This window comes from Cryptomeria japonica, chromosome 2 (assembly GCF_030272615.1).
Source record: "Cryptomeria japonica chromosome 2, Sugi_1.0, whole genome shotgun sequence".
Classification (NCBI taxonomy): Eukaryota; Viridiplantae; Streptophyta; class Pinopsida; order Cupressales; family Cupressaceae; genus Cryptomeria; species Cryptomeria japonica.
This window is the reverse complement of record NC_081406.1, coordinates 291,116,767-291,139,533: the sequence shown is the minus strand read 5'-3', so window position 1 is coordinate 291,139,533 and position 22,767 is coordinate 291,116,767.

Here is a 22,767-nt window from a genome sequence, read left to right as displayed (position 1 = left end):
AAGGTTTTCGGTTGAAGTGTTTCGAGCCTGTGTGTTTCAATCGATGGCATTGTGTGATGAATTAGCATTGTAATAGTGATTAGATCGTGTTTCCACGTCAGCCTCGTGCACGTGAAGGATCTTGCATGAAGGAGATTGATCCTATCTATCTCGAGAATGTGCAAAGTCTCTGCAAACGGTGGAGAACGCATGATGGCTTATCACCTCCGAGAAGCGGCAAAGAACGAATGATGGAGAATGTCTTGAGATCTATTCAAGACCGTTGTATTCAAATACAATGTGTTCAATGGTCAAGATTGAACCGACTAAATTTCTCAACCTAAGTGTTTAGGGTTTATGCTACCGACCTATCTATTTCCTATAAGGTCGATGTGGTGTTTCATGCTGAGGTTGTTGGCAAATGTTGTGTGTGTATCTATGTGCAGAGATACGTGATTCTTGCCAGACCAGTTGAAAGGATTGATACCTACATAAGTGTGTGTGCAGAAGGAAGGAACTAAAGTGGATCTACATTGGTATTGAGTGCTATTACCAGATCATTTTAATACCTGTTGATCTCTAAGCACTTGAACAGTTGGAAAAACCCTTAACAGGGTAGCTTTAACCAACTTGTTGTAAATCCTTTAACAGGGCGACTCAAAGCCATTGAGTTAATAAAATCCTCTACAAAAGGTAACCTCTAATAGGGTTTAACCCTTAATCGGGTATTCTGGCCATCCCTTGACCGGGTGATCCCTGATAGGAACGATTCCTAACAGAACCTGTTGTAATAGTCTTTAACTAGACTAGGCTTCTAACAGAGCAAATTTCTAAAGAGTTCAAAATAGCTTGTGGGTAATCATCCCCACCGTGGGTTTTCTCAGTTGGGTTTCCACATGAAAAATATGTGTGTCATATGTGATGTCTTTTTCATGTGATGCTTTGTTGTTTTCTGTCATGCGGTGAATCATGTTGATCTAGCAAGTTATTATATCTCTTATGATAGATTATCTGTTTATGCATAAGGACAAAGTGGAAATGAGGGAGTAGGTTGTATAAAAAGCTAAGAAGATTGACCGGTTCATGTCTTTCACAATTGCACTGTGTTTAACTGGTAGTAATCTGGTTTGGACCGGTGTTAGGGATTGCCAGTAGTTTACAGTCTGAAATCAAACCGGTTAAGGAAAAGTTTTTGTGCCTGTACTGATTCACCCCCCCTCTCAATACCAGTTTGGTTCTCACTATTCATCACTGAGTTATCGATTGGTATCAGAGCATCCTCCAAGTCCTCTATGTTGTAAGCTTAACAACTTATGGGAAAGATCCTATTGTAATGATGAAGAGTGAAGGTCCAAAGTTCAACAGAGATAACTTTAAAATATGGAAGGATAGAATGAAGATATACATCAGAAGCATGGGTGCTCAACATTGGAGCTATGTTGAGAATGTTTATGTTATCCCTACCAGTACTCTCACTGATGACCAAAAGAGAGAGATTTAGGAGAATGGGCAAGTCATGGAAGCCCTAATCAGTAGTTTATCTGACATTGAGTTTATTGATGTCCATGATAAAGAAAATCCCAAAGAAGTATGGGATACTCTTGAGAATATCTATGGCGGTGATGAGCATGTAAAACAAGCTAAGGAAGAAAACCTTAGAGGGAAGTTTGAAGACATGCGGATGGTTGAAGGTGAGACCATTCAACAATATGGAATAAGAATCAAAATTGTTGTTGGAGATATCAAGAGTGCAGGTGGTAAAATGGAAGATTCCACTATTAGCAAAGTTTTGAGATCCTTATTACCGGTCTATGCAATAAGGGTTGCTGTTATACAGGAGTTGAGATCAATAGACAAGACTAAGGTATCCTTAGACTCCATCATTGCAAAGTTGACAGCCTATGAGCTAAATAGTTTTGATGGTAGTGTTCAAAAGACCGAATCATCTTTTAGAGCATCTGTTGCACCATCCAGAAAAGGAAAAGAAGCAAGCACTAGCGGTGAACCAAGACAGAGCAGAGAAATAGATTATGAGGAGATTCTGATGGAATTTGAACCTCTTCTTGCCAAGAGAATTCCTAAGGGAACCGACAAATACAGAGGTAAGCTTCCTTTGAAATGCTTCCCTTGTAACTGGATAGGACACATCGCTATAAACTGTCGTAATGGTGATAGCAAGGACAAACCAAAAAGGTTTAAGAAATTCAAAGGAGGAAACCAGAGAAACTATTTTGTAGCAATTGATGAAGGTGTCACAAATGAGGAATCAGAAGATGAAGAAAATGAAGATATTGTGTTTGTTGCAGTCAAAGAGGATGTGTCAGACAAAAAGGCTCTTGTCTCTCGCTTTGATAATTCCAATGAGTGGATTATTGACAGTGGTTGTTCTCACCATATGACTGGTGACCAAAGAAAGTTTATATCTCTAGAAGAGTATGATGGTGGGGTGGTTCATTTTGGTAATGATGCACCATATATGGTCAAAGGCAGAGGGTCCATCTCTCTAAATGGAAAGAGAAGTGCTGACAATGTGTATTGGGTGGAAGGTCTTAGACACAATCTATTGAGTGTTGCCCAACTGAATGACAATGGACTCACTCTGGAATTCAAAAATGGAGTCTGCAAAATCAAAGGAAAGAATGGTGAATTGATGGTCACTGGTATGCAGACCAAAGGTAACTTATTTCAGCTGAATGCAAATATAAGTACATGTCTTATGGCTAAGTTTGATGATAGCTGGATATGGCATAGGAGACTCTGCCATGTAAACTTCAATAACATAGTAAAGGCCAATAAAATCAAGGCAGTTAGAGGACAATCGATGCTGAGCAAACTGGAAAATCCTTTGTGCAAAGAATGTCAACTGGGAAAAATGTCTTCCTCAACCTTCAAAGGTAAATCTTTCACTGTTGACAACTTACTTGATCTTGTGCATACTGATTTGTGTGGTCCTATGAAAACTAGGAGTGTGCAGGGAGATAGGTATTTTATGATTCTTACCGATGATTGCTCAAGAATGATGTGGGTCACATTCTTGAAGGACAAGTCTGAAGCCTTTGGAAATTTCAAGGCTTTCAGAGCACTGGTAGAAAAGGAAAGTGGTAGAAGAATCAAATGCCTTAGAACTGATCAAGGAGGGGAATTCACTTCCGGTGAATTCAACAAATATTGTGAAGATAATGGCATCAAGAGGCAATTGTTTGCCCCTCGGACTCCACAGCAGAATGGCCTAGCAAAGAGAAACAACTAGACTGTGGTTGAAGCGGCTAGAACTATGTTGATCCAAGGAAAGGTCACTCACACCTTTTGGAGAGAAGCGGTGAGCACTGCAGTCTACACAATGAACCGAGTACACATCAAGAAAGGAAAGGATAAAACTCCTTATGAGTACTAGACCGGTAAGACAGGAGTGGTAAGCTACTTCAGAGTGTTTGGTAGTAAATGTTATATCAAGAGGAGTGAACATCAGAGCAAGTTTGATGCCAAATGTGATGAGGGAATATTCCTAGGGTATTCCACTTAGAGCAAAGCTCTCAAATGTTTCAACAATAGGACTCAGAGAATTGTTGAAAGCATTAATATTAGGGTTGATGAAAACTCTGAGAAATCCAAGGAAACCGACAGAGAGCATGTAGGAGATGAACTGTAATGCCCCGCCAGGAACCCTAAAGGATAGCAACACAATAAGGCAACTAAAAGGCGCGATAAATTTTTTTTTTCTAAGATTAAGGGAAATAATCATAACTTTGCTCAATAATTAACATAAGCGGAAGACTAACATTACATCCTAAAGGGTTACCAACGAAGATTACTTCAAAATAAAAACCACATCACAATATTAATCCAATCTTCCATTTAAATTGAGGAAAGCCAATAACGATAAAATAATTCATATTCATAAATTGATCTTCAAAAGATAGGCTTACCGAATTACAACATACATACTTCCAAAGATTCATTTATACAAATAGGAAAGATAACTGAAACAATATACATCCCATGACTTAAATTACAATATTCCATAAAATTACATGGCTTCCATAGAACAATAAATTACAATTTTACAAGTTGTTGATACAATGACCACACGGCCTCAAAGTACAAAATCAAGAATATAAGTGCTACAAGAAACACGAACCAAGATGCACCGGCGAAGCCAATCCTCGCGTGAAGGTAGGAACAAGATATCCGATGGGAAGTGGCACTACCACCCGACCATGTGATCCCATAATGGAACCACCCCACCGTGCTAGGAGATAGCAGACGACCCTCAAGCAAGCAAGAAAAGAACAACAGTACACATGACTCCTCAGTACACAAGTGGCTCGACTCACAAAACACTAGCGACCCTAGAGAGAGAGAGTGTCATCACATGGCTTAACATGGTTACCCTAGGAAGGTCTCCATAGGTCCCGGCCCCCATCATGGGTTATCCTGGTAACCTCTCCCGAACCCCCGGCTCCATCTAAGCATCATGTGGACCCTACCATCCTTTCGTGAAGACAAGGTGGTAGGTTTGCCATTCCAGGCCTTCCCAAACACCTTGAGCCTATACAAGCACTCAACCGTGTACGGGGTGCATTATCTTAATTAAATTAATAACTACCCACCCCCTAAACAATTATTAGGTTATCACTTAATAGCTGACTTTCGAGGGGTTATCCTGCCATCCACTTTGGGTGCGGCCCCCGCCCGAAAGCCACTCTCTCTACTAGGTCACTAACTGGATAAGACTATCTATGAGAACTCTATGGTGGACTACAACCATAAATTATCCAGACATAACACAGGTGTAGGACTCACAGTCACAAACCCAGAGTTAACCATAAGGGACATAACACATAAAAGCCCACTTCCTCAAGGTTTGAACAACGACACCTGACCAAGGGCAAACATCGACAACATAATGACCATTTTAAACATAATGCGACGACATTAAAACGACTAGACTGCAATGATAAAAACACTACAAACAATCTTTCTTTGAGCAATCAACATTTAAATCAAATTGAACAAATGTATACAAGCTATTATAAAATAATTCCAAAATAACATCTATTTGACGAATACAATCCTCATACAACTATTTTATAATACTTGGATAACAAACACCAATATTAAATTTAATCCGACTTTCCTTAATCCCAACATTACCACTAACCTCTAAATCATTTGATTTATTTTCACGATACCAAGCAATTAATCCCCATTACTAAATCAAAAGAATTACTCATTAATCTTAACATCATCGTAAACTATATTTAACACATTATTATTATTTAATATTAAATAATAACATATTGTTATTATTGTTAAAATAACAATATATTATTGCTTAATACTAAAACAAATAACGCGTATAGAATTTATTAAAAACCTTTAACATAATATTGTTATTTAATATTAAATGATAACATATTATTATTTTTAATAAAATAACAATATCTTATCATATAGTATTAAATATACAATAACACTAATCATCTTACTTACCACTAACTTAATAATTATCATTTTCATTTTTTTTTTTAAACTAACAAAAAAAAACATTAAAATAAGCAATTTTAAACCCCCGTGGGCCCCCACACACCCACAGGCAGCAAGCGCTACCTTTCCCAAACTGGGAAATGCAGCAAGCTGCATTCCCAGCTTGGGGAAAGCAGCGCTGCTGCTACCCACGCTGGGGATGCAGCGAGCACATGAAAAAGGGAAGGGAAGGGGGGTGCGTGGCTGGGTCGAGCCCAGCTCCCCGCCACCGCCCCCAACACAGTTAAATTTAAATTTAAACAATCTAATTTTATTTAATTTAACAGTTTAAAACTTGATTTAAATAAAAACGACAGAGGCTAAAATTAACAAAAACTCATGACACAGACAGAGGTGAAAACCTCTGTCAAACACAATTAAAAATTAATCTCCCAGCCATCGAATTTTATCAACATACAAACAAACAAAATTGATTTAAAAGGAGTCACAATTTTACCAGCAATAACCAATCTTCTGAGACAAAACAGGGGCATTAATATTTCATTCAAATCAGCCCAGTTTGCTTTAAAAGTTTAATTAAATGGGAATAGACTAAATCCCCAAACCCCAATTGAAACTATTTGCTTCCAATCAAGCATGAACAAGGAATTTTAACTCATAACTATCATTTTTAAAACTGGAAATTTCTAGGGAGAGATATTTTATGAATGCTTGGCAAAATTTTGCCAGCATAACACTACCAAAACCCATCAAAATTCCTAATTACAAACAGCATGATAAACCAAGAAATTTCTTGCATAGCAAAGATGAAACAATATGAATTCAGTTAAGGAAACTACATGGGAAGAAATTAAGTTTAAATTTGATAATCCAAATAGTAGAATTCTTCCTCCATAACCCATAACAAACAAACACTTCAAGATTTTAAACAATTAACAGCAAGTGGAAGGAAAGCAATGATTTTTTTGTTGCAATAAGCAAGGATTCAACCAACCTTTTGATTTCCAAGCAAGAATCCCAACTGGTTCACACCCAAATCCACCCTTCAAGCAAATTTTCCAAAATTTCTTTCTCCTCCTCCAAAATAAGCATAACCCCCAAAATCTCCTCCAAAATGGTTTAGTAAGAAAAATCTCTTAACCTAATTTTCTAGGTTGCCCAAAATTTCTATTAAAAAAAAACATTAAAATTCCCCATTGACTTTCTTTTCTTTTTCTATTTTTCCTTTTTCATATTTCTCAAAACAATAAATGAAAAATTCCCTCTTTTTAAAAATTACATTTTCATAAGTAGCAATTCAATCAATTTTTCTACTAAATAGGAAAGCAATGAGTTAACTTAATTTGCATATATTTCAAAGCAATTAACTAATCTATTCCATTCCTTTCGTTGGATCTAAACACGATTTCTTTTCCAAATAAGCAACTAACAGTTAAAATTTAATAACTAATCAATTACGCTTGATTCAAAACATAAGGCATAATAAGGAATGAATCGCTCAAGTCAACAATAATGACAACTTAAACTTAAATAATTAACCGAACCACCAAGACACGCAAATCGAGGAAAAGTAAAAAGACTCGAAATTCAGACAAAAGGGATGAACGACCGACTGACGGCACTCACAATAACAGACTGAGGTAAGGACTAGGGTCAAAAGCTATCTCCTCCACTCCCATCGGACATATAAGGCACGCTCAGACCTGTGAAGCCAGGTGGAGACGATACCCCGTACCTACCCGGTACTTGTACCTGCAATATCCTGCATCACCGAAGCACACATACATGCATATAGATATAGAATACACGGCACGCACACCGATGAAGGAGAATCACGACGTTCCCTGTCTCATCGAAATGAGTGAAGGAAAATCGTCCCCTTGCATCCAATACAATAGCAAACACGCAACATATATATGACACATCAACTAGATTAAGTAAAATGTCAGTACGAGCAATAATCCACGAAACACTAGAAATCACCAATACTGAAAGTAACTCATGCATCCAATATCCAGATAAACATGATATAATATCAAATACGTCTGCAAAATGACGAGCAATCAAGTGCCAACTGAAAAGTAAACTGAAACACAAAATCAGTCTAATAAGTCCGATCAAAACGGGGTACTACATGAACTGGTAGTAACCTTCTGGGAACCGGTTGCAAATTTGCCTATTACCAGCAACTGTGCTCCTACACCGGTAGATGTTGATGAAGATGAGGATGATGAAGAAAAGCAAGAGGACGCTGTTAAGAATATACCTAGGTATGTCAAACTCAATCATGATCCAAAGCAGATCATAGGAGACAAAGATGCAGGAATTCTTACAAAAGAAAGGTCAGAGAAAACTCATGTATGATCTATGAATTTGAGCCTAAATCATTCAAAGAGGAACATAAAGATGAAGATTGGATCAAGGCAATGGAGGAGGAACTTGATCAGATAGAAAATAATGGTACATGGTCCTTGATACCCAGACCGGAACATAAAAATGTCATTGGTACCAAATGGGTTTTCGGAAATAAGTTGAATGAAGATGGGACAGAGATAAGAAACAAATCCAGACTGGTGTGTAAGAGGTATGCTCAAGAAGAAGGAGAAGACTATGGAGAAACCTTTGCTCCAGTAGCCAGATTGAAAGGAGTTCGTATGCTTCTTGCATATGCAGCTTTTAAAGGATTCAAGGTATACCAAATGGATGTAAAATCTGCATTCCTATATGGAATACTTGAAGAGGAGGTGTATATAGAGCAACCAAATGGGTTTTCCCTATCAGAAGATAGTGACATGGTGTGTAGGCTACATAAAACCTTGTATGGACTAAAGCAGGCACCTAGAGCATGGTATGAATGCTTGCACTCCCATCTTGTGAAGATTGGATTTGAAAGAACAAGTGAAGATAGCAATATCTACTTGAAATAGAAGGAGATCAGATTCTAATCTGCGAAGTATTTGTTGATGACATAATCTTTGGTGGAGATGACAAGATGAGTCATGACTTTGCAGATGAGATGAAAAAGGAGTTTGAAATGTCACTCATAGGGGAAATTAAGTTCTTCATTGGACTGCAGATTCAACAAATGAAAAATGGAATCTTTATTACTCAATCCAAGTATGTCAAAGAGGTGTTGAAGACCTTTGGCATGGAAGACAATAAACCGGTTGGTACACCAATGGTGACCGGTTGTAAACTATCAAAAGAGGATGACTCAACATTAGTAAATGAGAAGGAATACTGATCAATGATCTATAAGTTGCATTATGTAGTGCATAGCAGACCAGACATTGCACATGCAGTGGGTATTGCTGCTCGGTTTCAGCAAAGCCCAAGAGAAACCCACTTGGTAGCAGTCAAGTGAATTCTTAGATATCTGAAGGGAATTATTGACTATGGGTTATGGTATCCATACAATAATGATTTCAATCTGAAAGTGTTCACAAATGTTGATTGGGTTGGTAATGTGGATGACCAGAAGAGCACAACCGGTGGTGCATTCTTTCTCAGTGGAAGACTGGTCTCATGGATGAGTAAAAAGAAGAGTTGTATCTCTTAGTCTACAGTAGAAGCGGAGTATGTTGATGTTTTTATGAACTACACCCAGACTATTTGGATGAAGCATGTATTGAATGGCTTCGAAGTTCATGTATCTGAACTGGTAAGTATATTCTGTGACAAAACAAGTGCAATTAACATATCCAAGAATACAGTTTTACATGCTAGAACCAAGCATTTTGAACTCAAGTATCATTTCTTGAGGGAAAAGGTTTAGAACAAAGAGGTGGTATTGGAACATGTTTCCAGTAAGGAGCAGTTAGGAGACATATTCACCAAGCCTCTACCGAAGGCTACTTTTGCCTATATGAGAGGTGAGCTAGGGGTGTTGCCCCTTCAAGAGGTAATCTAAAGGTTTTTGCTCCACATTAGTCAGATCTTACTTTGCTATATCTTTTTAGGATTGATGTGTTGAAGGATGCTACTCCTAAGAGGGAGCAGCATAGTGGAACAGGGAAGCTTGTGCCTCCACTTTGGCATTGTTGTCAAAGGGGGAGAAGATGTGAAGTGGAAAAGATATCTACAGTATTAAGGAGAAGACGTGATGCAGAAAGAGAGATATCTTTGCATATTCCCATCAATGCGAAAGGGGGAGATTGTTGGCATATGTGCAAAATATGTTGACATGAAGATATTGTGTTGTCATTGATGTCAATATGTTGAAAGTGAACCGGTATGATGTTGTGAACAGGCATATGTGAAAAAGTGAAGTAGTATACTTGTCCAAGTGAACCGGTATGATGTTGTGAACCGGAACCGGTATGATGTTGTGAACCGGAACCGGTATGTCAGAACGAGAACCAGTATAAGGAATGTTTTGTATCTAGGGTTCATATGGCATAACTACAGGTTGGTAGTCTCAGCTTCAGGGTTTTCAGTTGAAGTGTTTCGAGCCTATGTGTGTTCAACCGATGGTATTGTGTGATGAGTTAGCATTGTAATAGAGATTAGATCGTGTTGCCACGTCAGCCTGTTGCACGTGAAGAATCTTGCATGAAGGAGATTGATCCTATCTATCTAGGGAATGTGCAAAGTCTCTGCAAACGGTGGAGAATGCATGATGGGTTATCACCTCTGAGAAGCGGTGAAGAACGAACGATGGAGAATGTCCTAAGATCTGTTCAAGACCGTTGTATTCAAATACAATGTGTTCAATGGTCAAGATTGAACTGACTGAATTTCTCAACCTAAGTGTTTAGGGTTTAGGGTCTATGCTACCGACCTATCTATTTCCTATAAGGTCGATGTGGTGTTTCATGCTGAGGTTATTGGAAAATGTTATGTGTGTATCTATGTGCAGAGATATGTGATTCTTGTCAGACCAGTTGAGAGGATTGATACCTGCATAAGTGTGTGTGCAAAAGGAAGGAACTAAAGCAAATCTACATTGGCATTGAGTGTTAGTACCATATCATTGTAATACCTGTTGATCTCTAATCACTTCAACAGTTGGAAAATCCCTTAATAGGGTAGCTTTAACTAGCTTGTTGTAAATCCTTTAACAGGGTGACTCAAAAGCATTGAGTTCATAAAATCCTCTAACAAGGTAGCCTCTAACAGGGTTTAACCCTTAACCGAGTATTCTAGCCATCCCTTAACCGAGTGATCCCTAACAGGATTGGTTCCTAATAGAAAATGTTGTAATAGTCTTTAACTGGACTAGGTTTCTAATAGAGTGGACTTCTAAAGAGTTTAAAACAGCTTGTAGGTATTCATTCCCACCATGGTTTTTCCTAGTTGGGTTTCCACATGAAAAATATGTGTGTCATATGTGATGTCTTTTTCATGTGATGCTTTGTTGTTTTCTGTCATGCGGTGAATCATGTTGATCTAGCAAGTTATTATATCTCTGATGATAGATTATTTGTTTATGAATAAGGACAAAGTGGAAATGAGGGAGTAGGTTGTATAAAAAGCTAAGAAGATTGACCAGTTTGTGTCTTTTACAATTGCACTGTGTTTAACCGGTAGTAATCTGGTTTGGACCAGTGTTAGGGATTGCCATTAGTTTACAGTCTGTAATCAAACCGGTTTAGGAAAAAAATTTGTGCCTGTACTGATTCACCCCCCCCTCCCCCTCCCTCTCAGTACCAGTTTGGTACTCACTATTCATCACTGAGTTATCATTCATCTCAAAGGGCCAAGATAAATTGGTATGGGTTGCTTCAAAAGACAAGAAGTACTCAATCAAAGTAGGTTATCAAGCTATCCAACAAATGGAAAACCAAACTACAAAAAATGGAGCCTTTTCATTATGATTGAATAACTTTGTTTTACCCAAAGCAGGCTGCTTTGCTTGGCTAGCATTAAGAAAAAAGATACTAACAAGTGATAAGCTGGAGAAACTACATATTTCTCATTCATTCCAGTGTGTCCTATGTGATGAAGAAAACAAGATAGTTGATCACTTGTTTCTTAATTGTTGTTTCTCCCAAGAGTGTTGGTTCTTCATCATGAATAAATTAAATTTGACAATGCCACTCCCTAATTCATTATGGGATATGTTCCAATCTTTGCCTATTATTTTCTCTTCTTTGATGTTTGTAGGTATTTGGAAGTGCACTCCGACCATAGTAATTTGGACAATCTGGTGGGAAAGAAACAAACAAATATTCAGAAAAATTGTCACCCTTTTGTACAACATTTTGGAGACAATAGAAAAATCCATCTCAGAGCTGGTAAATGTCAACATACAAAACATTAGAGGCCAATATCATTATACCCCTTGGGATGATACCATAAAAAGCAATTGGAATGGTCTGACCATCCCTTCCATTTTTGCTCCTTATAAACAAATTCCCCAAGCAATTGACAGAAAAAGCATCAAATGGAAACCTCCAATTTTTTATTATGTGAAGATTAATTTTGATGGCTCCTCGAGAGGCAACCCGAGGGAGTCAGGCATGGGAGTTTGTATCAGAGATTACCTGGGTGATCTAAAGGCTTTCAAAGATACAACCATCCCACCAGGTACAAACAACATAGCCGAAGCCCAAGACCTCCTTATTGGATTAATACTAGAAAAAAAGGATGTGATTCAAAAAATTGCATATTGAAGGAGATTCAATTGTTATAGTAAATGTGTGCATCAATCAACAATATTTCAATTGGAAGATTTCTTACATTCTCAATAAAATCTGGCCAATACTTGATCAATTCATTGAATGTTCCATCCCTCATACATACAAAGAAGGCAATGTACTGGCAGACCTTCTAGCAAATATGGGCCATGATAAGATAAATGTGGACTCCTCAAATCCCAAATGCAAATTAGCAGACTATCTAGTAATAGAAGAAAATGTTTAGAAAGAAAAGGTTTAGCATGTGCAAGGTGATTTCATATCGGATAACTTAGGTACCCAAGGTACATTGGTTAAGACAAACACATTCAATCATTATGTGTTTGTATTAAGTTCACTACTTTCCTCTGCCTTCTCCAAAATTTTTGACATCTAATCCCTGTGTATAGAAGAGAGCTAGTATGCAAAGCCCATCATCCTCGTCCAATTCAGGGGAGGTACAGAATCCTTTAAACCTACCATCCATGGGATATTGTCCGAGAAATTATAGGATTTTGTAGGCTATTGAAGAGCGGGAAGAACCATTTGAGGAAAATATTTTCAACGACCAACTTGAGCAGGTTTTCATGCTACAATGTCAACATTGTAAGAAGAGTGTCAAGCGACTGTTGGGTGATGAATTCTGGCAGTGATGGCTGGTCGGGCTTCCTAGTGCTCAGCTCGGCTCTCTCTGCCCCTCCTCATCCCCACTCTTAGCAACAAGATGATTCACAACATCAAAATGCTAGAGAATCCCACTTGGATTTTGAGGAAGAATTATTCGAGCCAATGGAAGAATATCATGCTCTTCACCAATAATTAAACTCTATCCACATCATTGCTTGCATTCAAAATCATTTAATCCCCCCAGAATGGTAATCAAGTGAATCTTCACATGCTTGTGCAAATTCTACAAAGGCACAAATTGATAAGTATTAATGGTTTTTTATTTCCATGTGGGAAATACTTCTTTGCAATTCTAATAGGGAAAGTCGATGATTAATAAGGAATAGGCTTTGCCCAAAAATGTAGACTCATGCCAAAATTAATTATCTGAGGGTCGTATTTTAATCCGATATAAAATCATTACAGATTTTGATTGATATCTTTTTTTATATGGCTATCTGGGTGACTACATGCTCCAAATGCATGAAGCTCTCATTTCGTACGACACCAGCTCATACTAACGAGATTAAAATGAATGAGAAGCATGCATAATTGAGTGTCACATTTCCACATACATATGAGTGAAGTCTTCAGCAGAAGAAACTTGCATTTTGCTTCACTACCCCATAACTGTCAAATTGTGGAAGATGGATTGCAGGTCGAGGAACTACAAAGTCTTCATCACGGTTGTAGGATGTGAACACCTATACTCAAGTCATATCATCGATGAAATCCTTGGGAAAATCTTCAATGTTTGTAGCTATCAAACCAGAAATAGTGTTAAATGCATAACTGGTGAGGAGATACTCTTCCCGCAGACCAATAGGCTCATTTTTCCTTCACAATTGATCTCAATTTTCCTTTCAAATTATGTTAGATTTACAGCAATATTTTGAATTATTGGAGTCTATTTCTATTAAAGTGGCCTATGACATATATCTTCCAGAAGACAAACTTCTTCTAGAGCAATACATACATATGATTTATGGGAGAATCAAGCAGATGTGGGGGGTCTTTTCCCAAGGCTTTTGTTACAGAATGGGAATGCTTATATCTCCCTGTATGATAACATTAAACAAACCCTAGATAAGCGTGCTTTCAGATTTATTCAACATACTTTGCAAAGGTTCCACAAAGTATTTGAGCAAGAATTGGAGGACAAAACAAAAAAGATGGTTAATGCTCTGTTAATTTTATTAGCTAAGGAGAAACCTTCCATTGGCAATCACCATCTTCCACACTCTTTTCTCGATCTCAACATCATGCCAAGAATGGGGGAAACACATTTTGATTAGGATGTTGCCAATTCATCCCATGCTCCTCTTTCTCATCAAAGAGTTATGCTAGTGGGGAATGAGGAAGGTGATTCACAAGAGCAGTTTCATGAGAATGTTGCTATACCGGATGCTATGCAAGAATAGCATTTTTCTCCTATGGTACCTCATTTTTAATTTTGATGTTATATTTGTTCTCGCATCTTCAAAAATAGCAAGTGAAATTTGTAGGGGATTTTTGTCTTAATGGCTACAAGGTTTTTTTTGAGCATTCTTCATATTCCATCCCACTTTGGTCATGTCTAGCTGATCTTCTCTCTGATTTTTTTGCTTCGAGATGATGTTTTCCAGCTCTCTACAAGTTTTGGCTAAGGATATTGGGGTTTTTGTCTGCAAAGGGAAAAAATTAAAATGTGAATTTACCCAATTTTTGTATGAATATATGCCATCATGAATATGGCATATATCTAAGTTTAGTGTATTCTGTATCTAGGACTTGTAATGGATATTTTATTAGCAAATATCAAATTCGAATTATAAATTTTGTTAAAATTTTGAGCTATAACCAGAGGTTTCTTTCTGACTCTTTCCTCTGGTATGCTCTTTGAACCAACTTTTGTAAACATATCTTATATTAATATATTAGTGGCTTGCCCCCTTTTCTCAAAAAAAAAAAGTCCCAGTACCTCGTACACAATTTTGTAGTAAAGAAAATGTGAAGGAAAAGGGGGGGAGAGAAGAGAGAGAGAGAGAGAGAGAGAGAGAGAGAGGAGAGAGAGAGAGAGAGAGAGAGAGAGAGAGAGAGAGATGAGGAGAGAGAGAGAGAGAGAGAGAGAGAGATTAAAGTTTAATTATCATTAATAAAATATCTATACACACATATTTTAAAGAACTCTTATTTACTTGACATGACTGCAAAATGTGAGAATATTTATTTGACATGACTACAAAAATATGAGAATATTTATTTAACGTGACTGCAAAAATGTGAGAATATTTATTTGAGACTGTTAGTAGACCGTCAGCTTGGATACAAATCTATCGTGTGGCTCTTAATATTCTGAAAAATGGTAGGGGAACAAATTGGAAAGAAAAAATATGCATTACCAAAGATTTCCCAAAGACCAACAACAAGAGGAGTGTGTTTGAGGGATGATGCACAATGGATTTTGTACACTAATTCAAATGCTAATAATATCAAGGAAAGCATAGTCTTTGCTGCTCAAACTGTGGACCTTGGGATTATTAGGTCTACTGTTCATCGAAATGGTGGCCACTACATGGTAGACCCTAATTTCAATACAACAATATAAAGTAAAGGAGATAAAGGGGGCAGGGGGAGGGAAAGAGTGGGGAGGGAGAGGGGGAGGGGGGAGAGGGAGAGAGAGAGAGAGAGAGAGAGAGAGGAGAGAGAGAGAGAGAGAGAGAGAGAGAGAGTGAGAGAGAGAGAGAGAGAGAGAGAGGAGAGAGAGAGAGAGAGGAGAGAGAGAGAGAGAGAGGAGAGAAAAAATATGCATTACCAAATATTACCCAAATCCCAACAATAGGAAGAGTGTGGCTGAGGGATGATGAACAATTGGTTTTGTACACTGATTCAAATGCTAAGAATATCAAGGAAAGCATAGCCTCTACCGCTCAAACTGTGAACCTTGGGATTATTAGGTCTACTGTTCATCCAAATGGTGACCACTACATGGAAGACCAAATTGAAATACAATAATAAAAAGTAAGGGAGATAGAGGGGGTAGGGAGAGAGAAAGAGTGGGGAGGGAGAGAGAGGAGAGAGAGGGATGGGGTATGGAGGAAGGGAGAGAGGGGGAGCATGATAATTTGTTATTCTTTTAAGTAGTATTGGTCTACTACTATCTTTATATTGTAATAATGGTTCATCTTGCCAACATAGGATAACATATGACCCCTTAGGATGTCATATTCTCCTAAAGGTTCATGTGGTGTTATTTGGGGTCATATAGTGACCTATGACCCATTAGGACACCATATGACCCCTTAGGTGTCGTTATAGGTCATGTAATGTGTCCTTAGGGGTCATATTGTGTCCTACCACCCTTTAAGACACCATATGACCCCTTAAGACACCATATGGTGTCGTTATGGGTTGTATAGTGTTCTAAGGGGTCATATGGTGTCCTATGACCCCTTAGGACACCATATGACCCCTTAGGTGCCGAAATTTATAAACATTATTGAAACTACTTTTAATATTGTAATAATGGTTCATCTTGCCACCTCGGGGCACCGTATGATCCCTTAGGACATCATATGCTCCTAAAGGTTCATGTTGTGTTATCTAGGGTCTAGAGGGAGGGAGGGAGGGAGGGAGAGGGAGAGAGAGAGAGAGAGAGAGAGAGAGAGAGAGAGAGAGAGAGAGAGAGAGAGAGAGAGAGAGAGAGAGAGAGAGAGAGAGAGAGAGAGATGGGGGAGGAAGGGAGGAGGGGAGAGAGAGGGAAAGAAAAGGGAGGGAGGGAGATGGGGGGAGAGGAAGACATGTCACATGATGTCATTAGGGGTCACGTGGGGTCCTAATTGAGCCACACATGTGCTACAACACCATATAACCCCTTAAGACACCATTTGACCCCTTGAGATATCATACATGGTCTGAAGAGGTCATTAGGTGTTATGTGGGGTCTTGAGAGAGAGTGAGAGAGAGAGAGAGAGAGGAATACAATACAGTACAATAAGATATCAAAAGACAATATATATCAATATATGCACATACACATATACATATAATACACATAAAATATCAAAAGGCAATACACAAACATGCACCCATATGTGTGTGTATATATACATAATATATTATATATTATATACATATATATACACATTATATATACATATATACATGAAATATCATATTTTACATATTATACATATACATATATGTATGCACATGCCCACATTTTAAACACATGCAGAAGTGCGCACGTGCTGTTTTAGCTTTAACATCGTGTATGCGTTGCATATTGTAAAGACACCCCGTACGCGGTTTTGTTTTAAAAATACCTCGTATGGGTTGTTTATAGTATAGGGATCCCATACGCGATTTTGACTGTTTAGGCTTGTGAATAGGCCTGGATAACAAAGCTATGGGCTGGAAGTTTGATTTTCCTCCATTTCCCTCATTTTTGATGTGTTTTGTTTTATCAATTTGTTTTCTCGACTTTGTCATCATCAGGTTTACACTTTATCAAGTGGGTATTTCTAAAATTGTCACCATATTTCCGCCCATCTTCTCAACTTTCTAACCATATAATTTTTTTAAAATTTGAACAACAATAACATTATTATTGAATTTCTTTTACCAGTATCTCCATAGTTCTCAGAGACATACGTGTACCATTTTTTTAATAACTTTTGATCTACTTATCCAAATTTAAAAAAATAAATATATTATTGTAGTGCACTTGATTCTTTACATTTTTTTTAAATTGTATTTTTCAATTGTTTTGGTGCAAGTTATGCTTCACGCATGAACATACACCTAATTTTTAGGATGTGCTCGATTGGAAAAATCATTAAAAAAAAATACTCAACAAAAAATTACAAAAAAATAAAAAACTTCTAGTGCTCACTCTTAACTATCTTTCAGCCAAAGAATTTGTCAAAATACTAAATCTAACTATGACTTTTTTGATGCGCACACCAGACACTATGTTATGTTTTTCAGAAAAAATTAGGGTCTGTTTTTCGTGCGAGAAGGATTTGACCCCCTTAATCTTATCCAATTTTGAAAAAGTTTAGTATTTTGGAAACTAGATTTAGAGTACTATAATATTTGTTGTTTTATTATCTTCATATCTTGAGTGGATGACTTTCAACTTTCACCTCAAATTTCAGGTTCACTTGAATTTATAAAAAATGTGTCCACATATACCCCCCTTTTTGCACACCATCTTTGTGCACTTACCCTGAAGCACAATATACTTTTTTAGTTCCTACAATATCGTCTCCAATTCAGATAATACACCATCTCCTACTAAAGATGTTCCTAAAAAGGAACTCTTAGAGGATGACTGGGGGTAATGAGATTTCACACCTTTTTGTAGCTAAGATGCCTGAATTTGATACTAACATGTGTCTAGATGTTGATTGGGCCTCTTTAAACTCCAATCCAATTTTACCTAAGAACAAACCCTCTCTTCTAGAGATTTCAACATCCTCTCACCCATTCTCTAGTATATCCCTATCTTCTTATTCCAATATGGCATCATAACAAGATAATATTTTGTCTAACCTTCATTATGCCAACTCATTTTCTCTTCTTTGGCCTAAACAAATAAATCAACGTAGACAACATCTTGAAAATTCTATTTTTTGCAAGTATCATCAAATCAATGGCCATTCTACTAATGAATGCCAAGCTTTAAAAATTAAAATACAACAATATACTGATTAAGGTATCATAAAAGTAACAAGCAACAATGAATGACATATTTCTTATGATCATTTTAAATAGCATTCAAGTTCCTATTTTGTTTCTCTTCACTATGCGACATTGTTAGCTTCCCTATTGGGGGATCATTGTCATTCATGATGGTAGAATTTCAGGTGTAATCATACCCAGTGACAAACATAATAGTCTATTTATTCTTGTCTCTATGCTTGGGGGGGCAAGAATAATTTTCTCTCTTTCCTCTTTCTAACGATTCCCTTTTTCTAGTATGAGTTGTATTTTTCATAACATGATGTTCCTTGTTTCATAGAATTATCCTTCATGCGAATACATGTGTGTTCCTTAGTCAAGACCTATTCCTTGCTTGAAATAGTACGTCTCTTATGAATAATCTCTCCTTAGTGGGTGTGTGATCCTTCATCATTGTTGTCCTTGTCTCCATGCTTGGGGTGGGGGGTGGGGGTGGGGGGGGGGGCAAGAATGGAATTTCATTTCAACTCTCTCTTTTTTATTCCAAACATTTCCTTTTCCTTTAAAAGATGCATTTTTTATTACATGATGTCCTTTCTTACATAGAATTATTCTTCATGTGATTACATGTGTATTTCTTGGTTAGGACATGTTTGCTTGAATTGGTACATCTTTTATGTATAATATCTGTTTGGAAGTTGTGCAATTCTTCTCTTTGTCCCTATGCTTGGGGGCATTTATTTCTCCTATCCTTTCTAATGATCCACTTTTCCTTTGTTGAGTGGTGTTTTCTTATGATTTGATGTTATTCCTTGTGTTATGTTGTTTGTTTTCTCAAGGATCCACTTTTATACAAGAGGTGTACATATCCTTGTCTATAACCTCTTCTTCACTTGAAAATGTATATCTATTATAAACAAACCCCTTCACTTTGGGTCAAAACTGTGTCATCCTTCATCAAGAATCCTTTTTACCCAACAATAGGAGTAAGGTATGAATTATTTTTCTTCTTCCTTTCTTTTGGTCAATGATGTTATTCTTGTTCAAAATACTCCTCTTGGAATTAGATGTCTTTGAGAAAAGATCTCTTTCTCCTTCTCCTCCAAAGGATTCCCTTTACACTTGTTGCAAGATATCTCTTTTACAACTATCTTTTCCTTTCTTATAAGAGTTATACTTCTTTAGCTTGGATTTATGTACATTGTTGCTTAAGGGATATCTCCTTGGTGTTGAAGGTGCATATCATTTTTTCTAGCTTTCTTAAGACATCAACATACCTTTATGTTGACATCTTAAGGGGGGCATACATATAGCCCTATTTGTACTATATTTTTTATTTTTCATGTCTTATATGGGGTGTACATTCTCAAAACCAGACCCATATCTTATATGAGATGCTTTATTCTCGAAACTAGAGGTAACCTTTTTATATATCTTATACAGGGTATACATTATCGAAACCAGACCTAGCTTTTATATGAGATATCATCAAAATAAGACATATTTGTTTTTATTACAAGTCTTATACAGATTGTTGCATGCTCAAAACCAGACCCTTCTTTTAGACAAGATTCTTAATTCCTTAAACCAGATAATGACATATGCAACATGATGAGTTAACTAGAATAACACAAATTGCTAGACCTTCTGGCTCTTCCTTTTAAAAGATGAGTAAAACTAGCATAACACAACTTGCTAGACTATTTCAACTCTCCTTATTTACATGAATCAAACAACATAACACAACTTGTTGTACTATGAATATTCATGTTCTCATGGGTCACCTAGCATAACACAACTTGCTAGCCTATCGATTCCATGACCACTCTTTTCTTCTCATAAATCACCTAGAATAACATAACTTGCTATCCCATGACGTCCATGTTCTCTCCTTTCTCTTCCCCATGAGATCATAGCTTGGATATTTGTGAATCATAGTTCATCATTTGATGCATTCTCTTACTAATTTCATGTGATCTCTTGTGTTCTTGTGATAGCATTCCGAGAATGATATTAGTGGTTGAGACATTTTGAGTATTGAGGTGTCTTCAACTAGTTGACTTGGAACCTTTTTGTTTCTGGTACTAATCCCTTGTGTTGTGTATCTTTTGTCTTTGTCTTATTTTGTGTGTTCTTGCATGTAATTGTATGAATTAAGATCCTAAGATTGGGGGCTTGTTTCTTCAAAATTAGCGATGTCTTATTTCCTTGTGATCTCTCTCCTAGTTTCTCCTTTCTTTCATCTTTCTAATTTACCGTGAGTATTTTCATAGGCTCATACTCTCATTAAATGAGGCTAAAAGTAGAGTTGTAAATTATAATAGGTACAATTTACACCTCATTTTTGTGCTCCTACTCTAGCATGTCCTATTTTCATTTCCCCTAGGTTCATTTTGGTCCCCTTTACTCTAACCCTAATGTCACCTGTTGATATTGTTGGGTGGGCCCCATCCTAGAGCTATTTGTTCCTATTTTTTTATTGGCTGGTCCTATTTATTAGAGGACCAGGGTGTGGAGAACCTTGGCCCTAGATTAGGACACCCCAAACGCCCTAGTCGCCCTTAAACAATACCCAGTTTGAAATAGGGTTGGATTTCTCCCTCCCCATTGGATTTTGGTCCTCGTGGCCACACTTGATCACTGGAGGTTGACCTAATTGTTATTTTACCTAGGGAAACCTATACAAAGACATCCTATCTATTCATTTTGACGTCATAATAATACCCTATCATTTGTGTATCCATGAAGCATTCATCATTAAGTATTTTTTAGACATTCAAGGTAGCATTTTATCCTTCAATCATTATGGAGAAAACTTACATCAACCTTCATGTAAGTGTGTGTGTTTAGGTCTTCGATGTTCATATATTTTTCATTCCATTCCATTACATTCAACATTTATGATTACATTCAAAGAGCATTGCATCATCAATCCTTCTATCAACCATTGCAAATCTAAAGGAATAATCTTAAGAGCTATACTTAGAGATTTGGATAGAGTTGACGAAGACGAACAGGTTCAGCTTTTAGCGAAGCAAAATTTGAAGGACTAGGGAAAATCAGTACTACCTATCCTCAAAAAATCATGCCAAGCTTCTGGGAATAGGTTTTGAATCTATTTTCTTTTCCCAAATCCTAGTCTGTGGCTCTGTGGGACATTTGTAGCATTCTATTTTTGTCAGTTTACTTCAATTATCCCTTTCCTGGCCCTAATTTCATAATTTATAATCATATTTCAACTAGAAAGAGGGCAACCTAAAAACCAGTGAATCTAATCAAAATTTCAGCCCTTTCCTTATTTGGATTGTGGCTAGATCTATTGGATTCACCCCTCCTTCAATGTATGGTTAATTTAGTTAGTTAGTGGTTTTATTATCTTATTTGGTGAAACCCTAATTTCAAATTACACCATTACACTTACAATGATAATCAACTTTCTTTATATATACCACCTCCTAATAATACAATGGAAGGGTAAATCGTATTCAAGGTCTACTCAAGTCCTAATATAATTAATTACATAAATTATTCACATGGCCCAATATGACCAACATAATGGATATTTTCTAGATGTTGACATCTCCATCTACCTAAATAACTTATAACATTATATCCCAAGTTATATAATAGTCTTTTCTGAACAATTTTTTAACTCCTAATTTTTGGATATGTACCTACACACATGAAAAGAGAGAAAATGTTGTGTTGTATACGATCTTGACTAAGTTAAACCTTTTGTTGGTCTTCCCACCTCCATAATAGCCAAGATTATGTAAAAGATAGCTTACCCTTGGTATGGTAGAGGTTGAATGACAATTGAAATGTTGAAATGAAATGGTATTGTTGAGGGTTGTTTTGACACAATTATCAACAAGCAACTAGAACACCAAATGCACCACCTCTCTTGAAAGGAAACCAACCTCAAGAGATTTATAACCCCAAGGTCCCTTTGTGTTAGGTTATGAAAATGATGGATAATTCAATGGCTTATGCAGTTGTGTTTGTATAAGGGTTTATTAATAATCAAGTAAACGAGTGGTTAAATACACTAAGAGATTAGCAAATAAGATAAACAATGTATAAACAAGATCCTCCAATCATCTATTGCACAAAAGGGAATATTTTCAACACTATAACAACAATAGGACAACTTGTAAACATGGTAAATCTGATTGCAATAACAAGTTGTTAAAAGTTTACTCCTAAACTAATCAAATATGAAAAAAAATATATATATGAGGGTTATGAGAAAAATAAATTAAAAAAATAAAAAGGACCAACTTTGCATTTGACTCACTATCTTTTATCTTGGAAGTTCCAATAGAATTTTATTAACCTACAATATCATGACTAC